Source organism: Cupressus sempervirens, chromosome 3, assembly GCF_028749045.1.
Source record: "Cupressus sempervirens isolate cs-2001-9-10 chromosome 3, ASM2874904v1, whole genome shotgun sequence".
Taxonomy (NCBI): Eukaryota; Viridiplantae; Streptophyta; class Pinopsida; order Cupressales; family Cupressaceae; genus Cupressus; species Cupressus sempervirens.
In genome coordinates, this window is record NC_143120.1 from 867,307,861 (window position 1) to 867,327,829 (window position 19,969).

The window sequence follows — 19,969 nt, forward strand, 5'->3', positions numbered from 1 at the left end:
TCAACTGCAACTTCAATGTTGCAACTCATCCTCTAAATGACTCAGCATCCATTGATCACACAGGATCTAAATAGCTTGGCACATACCATATACTTAGTACTTGAGTGACTTGGCACTTACTAGTTACTCAGCTCATACTAAATATTTGTCACTTAACATATACTATCTGACAACTTATGCTTGACATGTATTACGTGTTTGACATGAACTAAGTAAATGCCTTAAGTATATCGTCACTCATATGTCAAAACCAATCTTAGATTAACAAAGACATCATCCACCTAAAAAAAATCATTGGAGATAAAGAGTCTGGTGTTATGACAAGGAAAAGACTCAAAGTGATACATGCTTACTTTATGAGTTTGAGCCCTTGAATCTGTGAAAGATGCTTTAGAGAATGAAGATTCGATACAAGCTATGAATGAAGAAATTGAACAAATTGAAAATAATAATACATAGTCTCTAGTACCCAGACCTAAAGACAAAAATGTTATTGGAGTAAAGTGGGTATTCAGCAACAAGATGAATGAGAAAGGTGAAGTTACAAGGAACAAAACTAGATTGGTATGCAAAGGATATGCATAAGAGGAAGGTGTTGAATATGGAGAAAAAATTTCCCCTGTAGCAGGATTAGAAGGAGTAAGAACATTGCTTGCATATTCTTCTTATAAAGGATTCAAGGTATATCAAATGGATGTCAAATCTACATTTTTGAATGAGATATTGGAAGAAGAAGTATACATATAATAACCTGAAGGATTTGTGGATCATGACAAGAAGAACATGGTATGCAAGTTGCATAAAGCTTTATATGGTTTTAAACAAGCCCCAAGAGCATGGTATTGCATAAATATTTGGTGAAGATTGGTTTTGCAAGGATAAATGATAGCAACAATCTATATTTGAAGACTAGAAAGAACAATGAGGTATTATTATCTAAAAATTTTATTGATGATATCACATTTGGAGGAAAGGAAGCATTATGCAAATCATTTGTTGATGAAATGAAGAAGGAATTTGAAATGTCAATGTTTGGTGAGATAAAATTATTTGTTGGTTAACAAGTATATCAAATGAAGAAAGGAATCTTCATTACTCAATCCAAATATATCAAGGAGATATCAAAAACCTTTGGGATGGAAGATTCTAAACCAATGGGTACACCTATGATTACTAGACACAAACTATCCAAGAATGATAATTTTGTTGATGTGAACTAGACACAATATTGATCAATGATTGGTAAATTACACTATGTTTTTCATAGAAGACCATATATTGAATTGTTGGGATAGTTGCTAAATTTCCAACAATTCCTAAGGACAATCACATGGTGGCACTAAAGAAAATATTGAGAGATCCGAAAGGAATAGAAAACTCTGGATTCTATTACAAGAAGAATGATAGGTTTGAACTAAAGGTTTTTACTAATTCTGATTGGGAAAGAAATGTTGATGACAGAAAGAACAAAATTTTTGGTTTATTCTTTCTAGGAAAGATATTAATATCATTGACAAGCAAGAATCAAAACTACATTTCCCAATCAATAGCTAAATCTGAGTATGTGGTAGCTGCAGTAAATTGTTTAAGTATTATTTGGATCAAACAATTGTTGAAAGGTATAAAGGAAGAGATTATTGATCTAGTAATTATTTATTGTGATCATACAAGTTCTATTAACATATCAAATAACCCCATTATGCACACAAAGACAAAACATATTGCTATCAAGTATCATTACTTGAGACAACTAGTCCAAGACAAAGAAGTTAAATTGGAATATGTGAACACAAAAGAGAAAATTTCTGACATATTCACTAAATCTTTACTTAAGGATGCTCATAAATATCTTAGAGGTAAACTGGAGGTGATTCCCCTAAACAAAGCTACTTAAGCCATAGAAAAGCATTGCATCAAATTTGTTGGTTAGACTTTCTTACACATTGATGCAGACATATCTACTTTGGGAGTTTCCTAAGGTAGTAGTGAAGAAAAACAACAACACAATAAATCAGTCATATGGATGTGATAGATTAAGAATTCATACCTGACATGCAATTATCTACATAATAAATATGTGTGAAACAAATGAAGCAAAGAGATAGTGTCTTCAGCATTGTTGTCAAAGAGAAAGAGATTACATAAGATTATATAAAATATTAGAGAGAGAGATTGTAATATTACAATTTTGAAAGATAAGATTGAAGAGGGAGATCATTTAAGAAAGGAGAAATTGGATGCTTGGATGTTGGCAAAGAAATTCTAAGTAAAAGGGAATGATTACTTAGAGGGAGCTTAGAATGAAACTAAGGATATTAATCAAAGATCTAATACATTGAGAGTGTTACTCAAAGTCTATACAAAGCTTGGATTGTATGGTAACGTAAAGTATTTTTGCAAATATTCTTCGTTTCTTTGAGTTGTTGCCATCAATGCCAAAGAGGGAGATTGTTGGAAACTACAATTGGAACAATTATTGTTTTGTCATTGATGTCAAATCTATTGGTGAAATAGTTTACTCTCTAATCTAAATGTCATATCTATTTGATTGATGAAGAGGATATGAGAATTTGTTCATAACAAAAGCATCTAGAGCAAAGATTGAGTTATGAAGAGGAAACTACAAATCAGCATTTGATTAGTTAGAATTTGACAAGACAAAGTGATGGTTTAAATTATGTTGATAGAGGAGAAGATAGTAATGGTCAAGTCTTGATAGTGTAAGAAAAGATAGATCAAATATGTAGGCTTGACCAAGCAACAGAGCAGAAGACTGAGGGATTTTGGTGTGCATGCCAAGTAATTCTTGTATCAATTGAGCCATAGTAAGTGCTAAGAAAATTTAGTGTTGACCAAGCATTAGTATTGACCTAGTGACAATGTTGATGCTGAGCGAGAAGTTCTATAGTGATCAATCAATTTAGTGATGACTGAGTGTCAAAACTTAGTGTTGGTTGAGGAACATCATTTTTACTATTTGTAAGGAATTGTGATTTCCAGATGACTAAGTTTATTTCTTTGGGTATGGAAAATGTGTTGAAGATAAGGATTGATGAGTTGGATCATTTAATAATAGGAGAGGATTAGGTAAACAATCTAAGAAATGAATTTAAGAAAAAGTTTCTAGAAAAGAAGAGATAAATAAAATGGCAATTAGATACATTGTATCTGATGGATTGAATCATGAACCCTAAGATCTACGATGTTGATTAAGTGGAAAATATCAGAGCTACCTATTTAAAGAGGTACAAAGATGAACTTTCAATATGCATGCATGGAAGAGAGGAAAGTGCAGAGTAGTTGTACACATGTGAAGGAGTTCTAGGGAATTGAAGTTGTTACTGATGTTGTTGACTGGAGAATCTAAGAAGGCTTAATTGAATTGAGAAGAAGTGTAGGGTGATTTCTTGAAAAGTTTCTAAGAAAATCTAAGATTGAGATGATAATGGAGGCCAGATAGTGAATCACTATTGAGAACTAAACAAAAATTCGAACATCCAAAGTGAGTCGTACTAAACTAATCAAATATGTTGTTACTTTCTAACCATTCTAAACAGTATTTGGAATCCCTTAATCAAGGTTGACCTAACATTCTATGTAAATCCTCTAACCGGGTGACATTCTAATGGAATGTTCTAAAGCCCTCTAAAAAGGCCACTCCTAACAAGGTGATTAAATCCTTTAAAAAGGTCACATTTAACAGTGTGTATTATAACCTTTAATATGGTTGGCTCCTAATAGGACTTACTTCAGAAGAGTGAAAATTGGTGACATGTTGCTAGTGTTTTTTTTCCAAATTGGGTTTCCACGTAAAAATCCTAGTGTTAAACTTGTGTGGATGTTATTTTGATGTTTGATTTCATTAAATTTACACTTTGCAAGTTTGTTATTTTAAGAATAGTAAGTAGCCAATTAATGTTGTAAATAGTTTATGGTAGAGGCCGAGAAATTAAAAGATAAGATTTGAATTTGCTTAAGTGTTTGTTTGTTCAATTGGCACATTTGGACCTTGGATAACTAATTCACCCCACCCCCCTCTTGTTTATTCTAAATATTCTAGTATTACCTTTACAATCTCTTTTCATATGACCAAAATCATTTCATGCATAATAGGTCTTTGAATTCATTCCTTGCTTCTTTAGGTCATTCATCTTGCTTAGGTACATCAACTTTCTTAGGTTGATTAACTTGCTCAACTTGCTTAGGTACTTCTTCAATTTGACTTGACTCACTCTTGTTCTAATTATTTTCCTTTTGTTCAAGCTAATTAATCACAAGATCTGGTTCTTTTCTATCTTCATATTGTTTGGCTGAATTTTCTCCAAGGCATCCAAGATTAGTCTTATCATAAGAAGGTCTTTGTATAATGATCTGTTTATCAAGATTTTCACTGCTAGAGTACAACTTCTCAAGATGTTTCTTGGATTAAGTCAACTCTCCTTTCATAATGGTATTGTATTTCTCAAGTTTTTCATACTACAACTTTGTAGATTCAAGCTCAGATGTCACTTTGGTAAGGTTGGATCTCATATCTGCATTCTCAGATTTCAAAATTGATTCAATCTTACTATCATCATTCTTTAAGCTCAATTTTAGATCTGTAATCTTCATTTCATGCTTTAGGGTCTCAAGTTTTTTCTTTAGTATTTAAACTCCATCATTGTCCTTGATCTTATCTTTAGGCTCTTTCTTGGACTTAAGATAATCTATCTTATCTTTCAACTTCCCAATGTAGTCTTTAGCATCTTGATACTTGTCTTTCAAAGTATCCCTTTCTTCAGTAAGAATAACAATCTACTCAAGAGATTCATCTAGGTTTTTATGTAAATGTTTCATATCCATAGGGATCTTACTCAAGCTATTAAGCCTTCTCTGAGTAATTGTGTGCTAATGCCAATTTTTAGAAATAGGAAATACTAAGAAGGGTGGGTTGAATTAGTATTTCACAAAAATTTTCCCAACATTGGATATCTTTAACCAACTTATACCTTGTATATGAAAGTAAACTAATTAAGTTGAATAGTAAACATAACCATAAACTAAAGCAACTCATAACACCATATTTTGTTAACCAAGGAAACCATGGCCAAGGGAAAATGTCGATGGGGATGGCACCCACAAAATGATCCACTAATCAAAAGAGTCGTGTGAAAGATATTGACCCTATTAGGAGTATGTTACATTTGTATAATGTCTTGGTCCTTATTAGAGGACTAGGATTTATCAGAAGCCTTAACCCTATTAGGAGTTGTTATTACAATTTACAAATGTATGCAAGATGAGTCCAATGTCCAAACATGCAATATACAATGAAATTCTTCAATACAAAAAGATAGTTATAAAAACCTCTATGCACTCTGTTGATATCTTCAATATCTGATATTTTTCTTTTCTACTTTTCACAAAATTGACCATAATTTGCATTGCTCTGATCATACATCAAAATTTGCATCACATAGTATAATACACCTACAATTTTGAAAATTAGTTTGCATATATCTTCACTTCTATTCATATCCAAAATATTTTCCTTTATACCATATTTCTGTAACTATTAGCCTTCATACCTTCACATGCTTGGAAAAATACAAAATTGATTCTTGCTAACTTAGGGTTAACATCTAGGATGTTTTCCCTAATTAGTTAAGTAATTATTTCGGTATAAAAAAATCCTTCACCCAAAATACTCAACTCTTTATCTTTACTTTATTTTTTCGGCTCAACATTGTCATATAAAACTAAAATATCTTTGTATATAGTGTCTTGCGCTCTTGTACACATCATCCTGACATATTTTCCTTCCTCCAGGTAAGTGCGCATGTACAAATAATGCCTCTATAAACTGTGCTGACCAAAGAGGTTCTTGTGTTGATAGATGTATTCTATGAGACTTAGACAATTTTCTAAATTTACATCTCAAAATGTTATCTTCAAGATTTGTTGACTTAATATAAGCTATATGTTGCCATAAATGACAACATTATATCTTGTTAACCTAGCCAAATTACCAACATGCTTACACATTATCATGAATTCATGATACCTCCATATTCATCATTTAGTGTTTGTGAAATGTTAAAGTGGTTGATAGTCACATATGGTTCCATACCTAGATGCCAACAATAAATTTCAGCAAAGAAAATGAAATTAGTATTAATACCTATTAATCACAAAGGATACTTGAAATGGAAGGACAATTAGAATTAGTATCAAAATCCAAAATTGATGCATCTGCACCATCTATACTTTTATAAGAGCAATTCATCCCAATGTACATCTTATGCATTAAATTACAAAACGCTAAGTACCAAACTCCAAAAATCTATTAATTAGATTGTTCTAATGCTCCACTGTAATGTTATCAGCATGTCCTCTCCCCCTTGCAACATATCAAAAATCAACCATATCAACATCTAATCCATCTTCAAGTTGAAGTATTGGGATCAAAGTTTTTCATACCTCAAATCAATTTGGACTAGGAAATTGAGAAGCACTAAGCATCAAACCCTACTTTTGCCATCATCTTTGATATCATCTAGGCCAAACTGGTATGTTCAAACATTGCAACAAAATTCCCACTAGTTATTAATTGAAAGAGGGGGATATGAGCATACTCACTAGATATAAGTAATACTGATTGATTGTAACTTTAGCATTGCTTCCATTCAAAGTATTTGCTACAAACAAGAAGGAAATTCATTAAAGTTTAGACTTTACGGATTGATATTACCAACTATCAAATGGATTGTATATATGTGTTTCATGCAGAGAAACATGTACTTTTCAACAACCATATAGAGGACGTGTTCAAACAAGAGATGCATTGCATCAAAGTTCCTGTCAATAGTTAGGAAAGAAGGAAATTAGAGAGTAAAATATATGAAGAGAGAGTTAAAACAGATATATTCGTCGTAATAGTTAGAAAAGAAGAAAAATGGAGATTTATATATATGAAGACAGATTTAAAAGAGAGATAATGATAATTTACGAAGGATGTGAAGAGATTTAAAAGAGAGAGAATGACATGTTATTATAGGGACACTAAATAGAGATAGTTGGAAGAGAATTTAAAAAAAGATTAAGGATTATGTTATTTTAAGAAATATTTAAATAACAATTATAAAATTGAGTTAAATCAATTAAGTATTCATTTCTACCTTTTCCAATATAAATTCAAATATTAAATTTTAAAAAATAAATTGTTGACTACTTGATCCAAACCAACAAAAGAGTTAGTAAGTTTGAAGAACAATATTAGTTTTACAATAAGTTTGAAGAACAATATTAGTTTTACAAATTTTAAAATGCAAAAAAGAATTAAACCAAGATTGGAAAAAATAGCTAGTTAAACATAGTGTGAAAAAAGTTGGCATTTTATGATCGACAAAAGTAACAGACAATGTAAAACTAATAAATATATTTAAAATAGAAAATATAAAACATTAAAAACTAAATTTAATTTTTTTTAACAAAATTTATAAATATTTTTAGTAAAAATTTATCAAATAATTATATTCTTAAAAATATATTTTTGTTATTTATTAATTTAATTATAATTTAGAACAAAAATTAATTTTAAAATTATAATAAAATAATTTTAAATTATTGTGAAGGAAAAATTAAATAAATGTATTTTAAAATGATATGATAATTAGTTTTTAAGTAATATTTTAAATAAACTTAAACTCACGAGATGTTAAAAATAATAGATTGATATATCTACAATCTTTGGTAAGAAAAACGATTTAGTTATTATTGTTGATTAGACATGCATTTATGTCTTAGGTAGTGAGGTGGAAGATAAAATAATTACTTTTTAGAAACTCTAATCAATTTGTCACAATTGTGAAAAAGATAAATCTATCATTAATGCATTCATTGTTGTTGGAAAAAATATGTGAATTTTTGTTAAGAAAATTTGATTTTTCTCCCTACCAAAAATAGTATGGACCAATAGAATGAGCACAAAATGTCATTGTAAGTTGCATATAAACTTTTAAATTCTTTGATTTGATTGGTCAAGTTAATGTCATATTAGCACTAACATGAATGCATAAGTATTCCTGCCCGTGGCAGGAACTAAAAAACGCGGAAGACATGCACTATATTTTGGGGATGAGCATATTCACTTTATATCTTTGCATTATTAAAATTTATTAAAATTTTAATATTTCATATAAATATTCACAGAGAAATATATTATTACACATAATATGTAATATAAATAAATTACATTGCTATTAGATCTATTTTTTGAATAATATTGTTGGTATATATATATATATATATATATATATAGTAACTAAACCAAAAACTCGAGTTCCTCTTGGATTTCCTTTCTGATCAATGACAACTACTACATTGTTATTAGATCGTATTATCATTCCATTGCTACATTTAAGTTCTTTACACGTACCTAGAACTACGACTCTAACTATTTTTTATTCTTGCAAAGGCATATTAGGTGTTGCTTCTTTAATTACACCGATGATAATATCACCAATATTAGCAATGTAATGATTACCTACTCCTAGCACTCGAATGCACATTAATTTTTGGGCTACATTGTTGTCTGCTACATTCAAGTAAGTTTGGAACTGAATCATTTTTCTTCCAATTGTTACCTCGGTAGAAAAAAAAGGGTATTTCTTATCAAATAAATGATCTTTTTCTACTAGAAATATCTCTTTGGTTCGGCATTATTTATGCGAACTATTAATAAATTTAGTATGTATAAGCTTTTTATATGCAACGATTTGAAAAGTTGCTCTCGCTATAGTCTCTGATACTCCACTTATTTCATAAAGTATTCAACTTGGTTTGACGACTAATACCCAATATTTTATATATATATATATATATATATATATATATATATATATATATATATATATATATATATATACATATACATATACACATGTATATACATATACATATACATACATACATACATACATACATATAGTATAATCTTCATAGCATAACAATCTTTAAAAATGTTATTTTTTTCTTTATATTTAATTAGTATTCTCTAAAAAAATTAAGATAATTATATTTTTTAATATATTTACTTTTCTATTAGAAACTTTGTTACACAACTAATATCATTTTCTCAATAGTCTACCAATTAACCTCATTTGCCACTTAAATGCATGTGAAAAAAAAATTTAAAAATTCTTCACCCATAATATTATGCATCATGAATATAATATAAGCTTTCCAATATCCACCATGCCAAAGCTAACTCTTGTCACCTAGTTAATCATTGCCACTTCCTTTACACGTTTGTAAGGTTTTTTTTTTATGGGATTGGATAAGTTCTTAAATTTTGTTTTTAAGACTTGGAGCACCTAGGATTGTCTTGTCATGTTCATCAAATTTGACGCTCTCTTATATTTACTAATGACATTTCTCATGTGTTAGAGTAATTAGATATTTCCTAATTAACTCTAGTTTTCTTAAGCTAAACTTTAGACATCTAATAATTAATTCTTTTATTAATTATTATGATGCAACCTAAGTTAGATGTTTTTAGGGTTTGGATCTTCTTTATAAGGATGATCTCTCTTTGTCATTATTAAACCGATTCATTCACTTTTGATTATAGCAATTTCTATTTTTGCTCATCAAAAATGGTTCATCTATGGATCTGGCGATTCCAATCTCCAAAGCTTTTGTTTCTCTCTTCTGTGATAGGTGTTTGCATGCAAGTGATTCTTGGGAGCTATGAAATTGATTTTTCATCAACTTCAACATGGTATCAGAGCACTAGATCTTCATGCCCCTATTTTGTTCTTGAGAAATTTGACATCAATTTTTAGATTTGTGGCTTTTATAGGATTTTGTATTAAATTTAGAGAGACCTATTTTTCAGAGCACTTTGAGCCCAAATGGACATCATCGTTGAGCTTAGAGCACTCGAAAACTATTTTCCATATAATATACATCCAATTTGGATGATGTTGACTTCTGAGGCAAAAAAAAAATGTACACCTAGATCGTTTTACCAAGGCACGCAAATCGATGTGGTGATTATTTTTATTGTTCAAAAAATAATTTGGAGGCTTATTTGTTTTTTTATTTGTTTCATTTTACAAACAAAACCTTTTTGACTGCCTATTGGGCACATGGTATTTGGGGGCTCCTTTAATGGTACCCTACATGTATATTAGGGTATTGTACTTCCCACCTACGCAACTTCCCTTTATTCACTAGCACACTCAACGCCTCACGCTTTCTTATGGGCATCCTTTTCTCATGCAACATTTTTTGTGTGAAGGCAAATTTTTTAAAGAGCGCACAATATCTAGCTCTGCCTTGGCCCCCGAGCGAAAAGTACCTTCTATCATTTTTTTTTGGTGGGAGCTTGCGCAATGCTTTGGGATCCAATCGCCCCTCTTCCCATTGGCACTTTGTTTCTTCGTTGAAACCGCCATCGTATGTGAACACATTTTTTGGAGAAGCATTCGAGATTGAGCATGTGATTGTGCTTTGTCATTGGGCCCATGCCAATATTTTATTCTTCATGCCATGTATGCACTGGAAAAAAGGTGTGATTCTATTTGTTGGGCGGCTCCCCATACCTCTAATCAACATCTATGTGCCTCACCTTTAAAATCACCATATCTGCTACACACTTGTGATAGGAATTTTTTTCGGAGGCAGTGTTTCCCTCCCCTTACCTGCACATTGTTCATCTCGGGTATTGTTTCTGAGCTTGGAGCTATGGGGTTGACCTGCACCTTCCAAGCAATGGTGTCTGCAGATCCAATGGGCCTTGCCAAGCATGATCTTGGGGGCCTTCACATATTGGAGGTCATATTGCAAGACCCTACAGGATGCCTTGATCCCTGCACCTGAATCACTCCAAAATTTGTGCATGTACCTAAGTTTTTGGTGGACTCATTAATCCATGTGCCATGTGGACAATCTGCTCCCCACTTGCATGTGACTGCCTCATTTTTTGGTGACCTGATCTTCCACCTTGGCAGCAAGAGTTTTTATTGGTGATCGCATGTGATTGGAACTCACATGATTTTTTTATTGGGCTTTGCAAAGGTTATGGGACAATGTTGTGTTTGGAGCCTCCATTGGCAACATATGTTTGTAAGCATATTTGAAGCCCACACAGTCATGATCCCACACCTTCCATGCAATTTCTTTGGGCAATTTTATGTCTCTTCTGACAAATTATTTCTATTGATTCTGGCATTTTTTCGAAGTGATTGAGGTTTTGGCAATTTCGGCATGGTTCCTGATTGGCCTTGTTTTTGGGCTCACATACATTTTTGGGGGTTAAGCACAGACCCCTCCTCAGCTGGTCCACCATTAAGAACTCTGTCAGCACCTATGGTCTTGGGTACACTTTTTCACATACCCCAACTCCTTATGCCACATGGCCTCCTCTACAAGGACATGCCATTGGTGGTCTAAGTGGTTTCTTTTGGTGTTGTTTGGTGGGCACATTTTTTTGAAGACTAGCAGTTTTGTGTTGGTGGGCGACTTCCCACTTTTTTGAATCAATGGTTTCTTTTGGTTGGTTTGATGGTGTTTTCCAACATTCAAAAGTGATTTGAACATGGTACTATTTTTCACTCGCAATCTGTAGTTTTTGGATATTCTTTTCCAGATCTTCCCATGTGGCAAGCACCAATATTGGTAGAGAAAGTGATGTTTTTTCATGCAACTTGGCAAGATTATATCTCATATGATATATTTATTGACCACCATATTTTTCTTAAGGCGCTGGCCCTTTGTTCCGACACATGTTTCCGGTGGCTGGATTATTATTTTTTGGTGGGGGTAATTTTTTAGGCATTTTTTTGCCTCGACGATCATTTAACCATCAAATTTGGACTCATCACTTGTTAACATCAATGCCATGTCAACATTGCATCAACATATCTTATCACCTTTTTAGGCTCTATTTAGACCTACCTTCATATTTTTTCTCATATCTCAAACATACAGACTTCTTTTTCTAAAAATGAAATATCATCAAAAAGTTGGTTCTGAGCCCGTCACAGTGGTTTAGATAGTTTTTAATTTTGATATTTTTTATGATTTTTTTGCTGCCAAAGTCAAAAGTTCCTTTTTGCACTCTAGGAGACATATCTTGAGCATCTAATCTTTGATTTGGGAATTCTTTATATCGTTGGAGAGATCTTTCTAAGCTCTTTCCAATGATGCTAGTTATTTTTTCAGATTTTGCTCCAAGCACATTTTATTTAGTCTTTTACATTTTTGCATTATGGTGGATATTTTGGTTGCTTCAGGTCCGAGGATCAATTTCGTTGTTTCAGATGATTCATCATGACTTGTACTTTCTATTGTATTAGTCTTATGTCTCTTCTGATTTATTTAGACATCATTTGTATGCATTCTTGCAAATGCATTGAGATAAAGTGTCATATTTCATCTATATTTTTGTTTTAGTAGTTTAGTTTTGGTTTTCCTTCTAATTTGAGCAGTGTCATCTAAGGACACTCATGCAGATTATTGTATTCTTGGAATTCATCATATCTTATGTCTTATTGTACATGCACTACTCTGATTAAAGTGTCATGAGGGGTTGATGTTTTGCCTGTGTTGCCATCTTCCTTTGTCCAATGAGCTTCCCTTCTGTGACATTAGCCTCATGATGTGTCTGAGATTGATCACCTCAATACACACATATGTATTCTTTTGTGCATCTTCATCATGATTCTTTGACATGCAGTTCTTTTGACCTACTTTTCTAGTTACATGTCACGTCACCCTTGTTTGCATTAGGGGGGTTCTTCTATTATTTCTCATTCTTCTTTGGTTCGATGGAGTGAGCTATGTATTCAGTTTTTGTTTCTATGTACTAGGCGAATGCAGTAGCTGGGTACTTACGCATTTCGATGAAATGGATAATTTACCATATAGACACTCTTCTTTTCATTCCTATTTTTGTTGCAACCTTCCATGTTTGATTGAACAACTCTTCAAGCTTTGGTGTTTCACGTCATCTGTATCTTTGAGTTTAGTTATTTTCCTTTGTGTGCCTCCCGATTCAATGCAGATTACAGTCTTCTCTACCTGGTCAAGTTCTATTTCAGTGGAGGTTCTTTAAATCAACAGTTACTTTTGAAAAAGCTTTGCAGCTTCTACATGCTTCAATGATGTTCTTCATGATCATCTTTTGTTTCTTTCTTCTAGGACACTCCCTAGTTTGGAGGCTTCTTCAATCCTTCGCTAGTTTCTTTCAACATATTTTTCCATTTTTTTTGGAGTAGAGTTTTTCCCATGTGGTTTTCTCTATTTCTCATATTTTCAAAGATTTGGTTGTGTTTGGGTACCTCATTAGTGGAGGTTCTTCAGATCAATTGTTTGCCTTTGTGTGCCTCCCGATTCGATGCAGATTATAGTCTTCTCTACCTGGTCAGGTTCTATTTTAGTTCTTCAGATCAACAGTTACTTTTGATAAAGTTTTGTAGCTTCAATATGCTTCAGTGGTGTTCTTCATGATCATCTTTTGTTCCTTTCTTCTAGGACATTCCCTAGTTTATAAGCTTCTTCAGTCCTTCACTAGTTTCTTTTGACATGTTTTTCCATCTCTTTTTGGAGTAGGGTTTTTCTCATGTGGGTTTCTCTATTTCTCATATTTTCAAAGATTTGGTTGTGTTTGGGTACCTCATCAGGTCTTGTTTGTTAATGGAACCGAATTTTACTTTCAGTAGTAGTTTCTAGGTTTTTAGCTACTCCCTAAGTTTATCTTAAGAGGGGTGTTAGAGTAATTATATATTTCCTAAATAACTCTAATTTGCTTAAGCTAAACTTTAAACATCTAATAATTAAATTCTTTTATTAATTATTATGATGCAACCTAGGTTAGACCTTTTAGGATTTGGATCTCCTTTATAAGGATGATCTCTCTTTGTAATTATTAGGCCGATTCATTCACTTTTGATTATAGCAATTTCTCTTTTTGCTCATCAAGAATGTCTTATCTATGAATCTGTCAATTCCATCCTTCATAAGTTTTACTTCTCTCTTCTGTGACAAGTATTTACATGCAGATGATTCTTATGAATTGTTCTTAACTTCAACCTTATGTATATAATTTAAAGCTTTAGCAATTAATGACTATCTTTCAGTAGCATTTGAATATTAGTTTACATAAAGAACCCTCACATCACAAACAAAACAATTTTTCACACTGTTATCATAAACTAAAACTTCCATATGGTCTGCCATTCCATTTCTAAATCCGCAATTAAATAACCCACTAAAGGAAGGAATTTCGGCAACCCTTGTTTCTTTGTTTTTTTTTTTTTTTTTTAAATTTTTTTTAAGACTGCAGGAATCGGTGCAATACGGCCCCCCTATAAACTGCAGTGCGCCTGGTAAACTTTTTAACGTGACCGGTAGCGCTGGCGCGACACGCCCACCGGTACCACGAGGACGGGGGAGACTAGAACCCGTGACCAACCCCCTGCAACAGGAAAGATTTAGCCAACCGAGCTAGGGCCCCCGCCCTAAAAAGATTTGTGGTAAACCTAGTGTGACTCAAACCGGAGTTGATGCGTAGCACCAGGATCATTAGCCTAACATACAATTCATCTCTTGTTCGGCAACCCTTGTTTCTTTGTTGATTTCGATACAATTCATCTCTTGAATTCCAGAGTGACCGCTGCGATGAACGCTCTTCGAAACTTTCATTTCATTTGGCTGATTGAGTTCGGGATTGACTCGTGTGATGGGGTGATGAACGCCACCAAAAACTTTGAATTCATTTGGCCAACGGAAGTAAGACGGGCTATTGTTGACATTAATTGACGGAACCGCCGGGTTGCGAACGTATATAACCCAATTCTACATCACTCCTGGTTAAAAAGGATTGAAATGCAGAGGAGAAAAGCAATGTCAAGTTTAAGTTAAATATAATTACCGCTCTCAGCCTACGCATGTTTTGTAAAGCCGTAGCTTGTAGCGTCTTGAAATGGCATTTCTACTTTTGCCATTACAATCCCCCATAATTAAAGCTGCCTTGGCAAGATTTATCACGTCTGGACAAGAACCCAAATCCGAATCCAGGAATGGCTTAAGCTTAAGTCTGATAGATATGAGTGGAGCGGGCTCTCTCAAAGAGTGGAATGTGACGATTAAAGGGTATGTAACGAAAGGCATGTTCAATGAGGTTTTGGCTTTTTTTAAGGAAATGTTGAAGGCCGGCATGCGCGCAGATAGTTTTACTCTTCCTTGCGCTCTCAAGGCATGCGCTGGGCTTTCCCATCTGCAACACGGTAAATCTATACATAGTTATTTGGTTAGAAGCAAAACAGTTGATTCTTGCGTCTTTGTTGGTTGTGCTCTAGTAGACATGTACGCAAAATGTAGGAGGATTGATGATGCACGTCAAGTGTTTGAGAAAATGTCTGTGAAAGATGTCATCTCCTGGAATGCGTTGATTGTTGGGTATGCGCAAAATGGGCGTTGTGATATGACTTGGAAGTATTTCTGTGAGATGCAATCACAAGGTGTGAAACCGGATTTTGTTTCCACTGCTAGCGTTCTTAAGGCTTCTGCTCACTTGGAAAGCCTGAATCTGGGAAGACAGGTACATGGATTTCTTGTTACAAGTGGATATGAGAAGGATGCTTTCATGGGATCTGCTCTCACTCACATGTATTCAAAATGTGGGCGGTTACTAGAAGCACGCCTAGCGTTTGATGAAATGTCCCATAGAAATAGGGATGTCGTTTCGTGGAATGCAATGATTGTGGGGTACGCTCAGAATAAGCATCATGACGATGTCTTGGAACTCTTTCAGGAAATGCAATTAGCAGGTTTGAAACCAAACTTGGTTACCATCGCTAGTGTTCTCAGGGCGTGTGCCCATTTCTCTGCATTACAACAGGGGAAGGAAACCCATGGTTTCGTAATTAGAAATGAATTCGAGGCTGATCATTTTGTGGGTAGTACGCTTATAGACATGTATTCTAAATGTTACTGCATCAGTGATGCATGCCAAGTCTTTGACAGAATGCCTAAACGGGATGTTGTTTCATGGAGTGCAATGATTGCTGGCTATTCACAAAATGGGAATTGTCTTGACGCCTTAAATCTTTTTAAGGACATGAACATCCTAGGTATGGAACCAGATTCTGTTACTATCGCATGTGTTCTCCCAGCATGTGCCCGCATAGCAGCTCTGCAACATGGTAAGGAAATCCATGGTTATATGATTAAAAATAGATTTGCTTCTGATGTTTTAGTGTGGAATGCTCTAATGGACATGTATGCTAAATGTGGGAGTATACAGGATGCAAAACAAGTCTTTGATGGTTTGTATAATAGAGATTCAGTCTCTTGGAGTACTATAATTGGGGGATATGCCCAGAATACCCATTATGATCATGCTTTGAAGCTTTTTTCTGAAATGCAGCTATCGGGTGTGAAAAATGACTATGCAACCATTGCTAGTGTTCTTCCTGCATGTGCTAATGCATTAGCTTTGCGGCATGGCAAGGAGATCCACAATTACATTATTCGTTTCAGGCTTGAGTCGGATGTTTTTGTTGTAAGTGCCTTGGTAGACATGTATTCCAAGTGTGGGGAAATACAGTTTGCTCGTCAAATATTTGAGAAGATGTATGATAGGAATGTTGTTTCATGGAATGCGATGGTTGCAGGCTACGCACAGAATGGGAATTATAATGAGGCTTTTCAAATTTTTCGCCAACTTCAACAAACAGAAGTTAAATCTGATCCCATCACCATTGTGAGCATTCTCCCAGCATGTGCTCGGTTAGGAACTTTGCAACAGGGCAAGGAAATACACAACTATGCACTGAGAAGGGGATTTGATTCCAATGTTAGTGTTGCCAATTCTCTAATTGATATGTATGGGAAATGTGGGAGTATTGATGTTGCACAGAAGGTGTTTAATAAAATTCAGAATAAAGACCTGGTTTCGTGGAACTCTTTGATTGCAGGGTACGGTATGCATGGGCACGGTGAAGATGCCCTTGAATTTTTTGACTTGATGCAACGGACAGGCACAAAGCCTGATCATATCACTTTTGTAGCTATTCTATCTGCATGTAACCATGCAGGTGTGGTGGATAAAGGTCGGCAATACTTTGATTGTATGAGTCAAGACTACTCTATCACTCCAAGAGTTGAACACTATGCATGCATGGTTGATCTTCTTGGTCGTGCTGGTTGCCTAGATGAGGCATACATCTTCATAAAGAATATGCCATTAGAACCTACTGCTGATGTGTGGGGAGCACTGCTTGGTGCTTGCAGGACGTATGGTAACATGAAGCTAGGAGAAAAGGTGGCAGACTTTCTATTTAAGTTAAAACCTGAAGATACTGGATATTATGTTCTCCTTTCAAATATTTATGCTGCAGCTGGGCGTTGGAACGATGTAGCTAAGGTGAGAGCCCTGATTAAAGACAGGGGACTGAAAAAGAGCCCAGGATGCAGCTGGATTGAGGTCAGGAACAAGGTGCATGAATTCTTTGTAGGAGACAAGTCACACCCACAATCTGAAAAAAATTTCACATTTTTGAAGAGTTTAGACAGAAAGATAAAGGACATCGGATTTAGGCCAGATACAACATTTGTTCTACACGATGTAGAAGAGGAGGAAAAGGAGCAGATTCTTTGTGTCCACAGTGAGAAACTGGCTATAGCTTTTGGGCTCCTCAATGCAAGCCCCAATAGACCCATCCGCATCACCAAGAATCTTCGAGTTTGTGGGGACTGTCACACTGCCGCCAAGTTCATATCTAAAATTGCCAAGCGAGAAATCATTGTGAGAGATATGATTCGGTTTCATCATTTCAATGATGGATCATGTTCTTGTGGAGATTATTGGTGATGCTGACTTGGTGAGGGAGTAATAGCATGATCTCATGCAGCATTTGTTTGTGCAGGAAAGTGAATAGTCTTTATTATATTGCAAACAATCGCAGAAAGATTTGATGCATATTACTATACAGTAGAAGAATTTAAATTATATGCATCATGAAGGTGTTACAATACAATGAGACAACATGCCGGACAGCTTTGATAGTCTTCCAAACTGGAAGATATTTAAGATCAGCTGCTCCCCTGCTTATATTTGGGACTTCTACTTATTGCATGCATAACGACTAGTATCAGAGACCATTGAGAGGAGATGGATAATTGTTTCAGCTCTTATGGCCTCTTAAATAGAAATGAGTGATACCTCAATTGCAGCCACATGATTTTTTTTCCAAAACATTGGTGACCACTACTGCAGCCACAATCATTTTTAGCTCTCAGGTTGTCAGCCAATCAGTAAGTTTGGAGTTGAGAATTACTATGGGTTCTTGTCTTTCCCCATTAACAAATGCTACGTGGGATTGGAGCTTAAAACCGTCATTATCAAGTTTAACAGGTGATTGGTTTTAGCTCATATAATTTGTTGCATGTGACATCTGGCTTAAATCAGATAGACTATCAAAGGGTAAGCTCATCATGTGACTGCCATAACAGTATGAACCTGATGAAGAAAGTTAGCTTTTGAATGGCTAATTGGACTACCTCAATGGTTCATAGAATACTGGTGTCGTCTTACCAAACTTCAATTTAACATCTCAATCTTTTTTGTTACACATTTTTGTGTGTTAACTTTTGTTGTGTTTGGCAGATCAGGTCGAAGATTCCATATACGGATACAGAAGATAAAGAAAATTCATATTTATTTGTAATATTGGAAGAACGACTTATTTAATTAAGATTTCATTCTAATGAGGACTTATCTGCTGACCTTCAATTTTTCTTCCAAGATACCGCTCAGAGTGGTAGGAGAACAAGAGCACAAATGACAATGTCAATTTCAATTTCATCACTATCATATTGTGATTTACATGTATAAGAGATGACACTAAAATTAGAATATCTGAGAAGATTTCTTTTATGATGGGAACTGAAGGTACTGCTTACACCATCTTATCTAACCTTCAATGCAGATTTGTTACAAGCTTGAGGAAGAAGCTGAGACTGAACAACAGAATACTCGAAGAGAAGGTACTCCATGAGCTACGACACGCAAACCCTTCTTGGGCTCTTTTGGGGAGAAACAAATAATGGCCAAGTTGGTCAGGATAGATGTGGCAGAAATAAGGATAATAAAGAAAAATTTGAAGAAAAAGCTGAGAATGAGGAGGAATTTATATGAGATCCAACAGAGGAACGCAGTCTTGAAAATACTTCTGCTAAAGAGGTTGATGAGAAACAACATGACAATCCACCACTAGCATGGGCATACCGATGGATGTAATAACCCCAACAGGTTATAACTTCTTCAAACATCAAAATCTTTTCTAGTTCAGTTGTTCGACATTTTGTCAAACACTTTGCAAGCAAGCTCTGATACCAATGTAATATCCTCTTACAAGGAACTAATATGCAAGTGCAATTCTTTTGGTATTTTCAATGCAAATACCTGAAAACTAGATATGAAATGCATACCTACAGCCAATTGACATTTTGACAAACAATTGACATACAATAATGATTACAATAATGTCAAAATTTGATTCTAAATTATCACAGCAAAATCATATGCTTATAAAATACAATGATAACTACTAATAGTTACAAGAGGAACTTGATAATAGTGATGCCCAAGAATGGAAATAAATCAAACATAGATAGTGCAGTGCGGCATCGTGCATGCGTATTGTAGTAGCCAAAATCTATTCTCCAATTTAAGCACAAATAGAACTCCTGAATTGAAGCTCTCCTGAATACCGAATTCAATGGATATTTCACCACAAATGGTTGCAACACTAAAGAGTTGACGTTCTCCAATGGCTGATTGAAATCAGAAACTTTAGTTTCTTCTCCCAACTTAATATCAAATGCAATTCACAATAATCGGATGATAAACAATAAAGCTCTCACCTCTATTTATACTTTTCCTTCACCCTTCTAGAAGGAAATAAAATATTTAATAATT

General features: G+C 34.2%; 1 pseudogene across 4 annotated transcripts; it reads left to right on the forward strand.

Moving 5' to 3' along the window:
• The first annotated feature begins 14,584 nt into the window (after window positions 1-14,584).
• LOC149569527 (putative pentatricopeptide repeat-containing protein At3g23330 pseudogene) lies at window positions 14,585-19,437 on the forward strand (annotated as a pseudogene). Of its 4 annotated transcripts, XR_016362764.1 has the most exons (3): window positions 14,585-18,403; window positions 18,661-18,809; window positions 18,978-19,437. The product of XR_016362764.1 is annotated as a putative pentatricopeptide repeat-containing protein At3g23330 pseudogene, transcript variant X4 (transcript). The 4 variants fall into 4 exon arrangements; XR_016362762.1 differs by having other exon boundaries at window positions 14,585-18,809; XR_016362761.1 differs by having other exon boundaries at window positions 18,656-19,437.
• The last annotated feature ends 532 nt before the right edge of the window (window positions 19,438-19,969 follow it).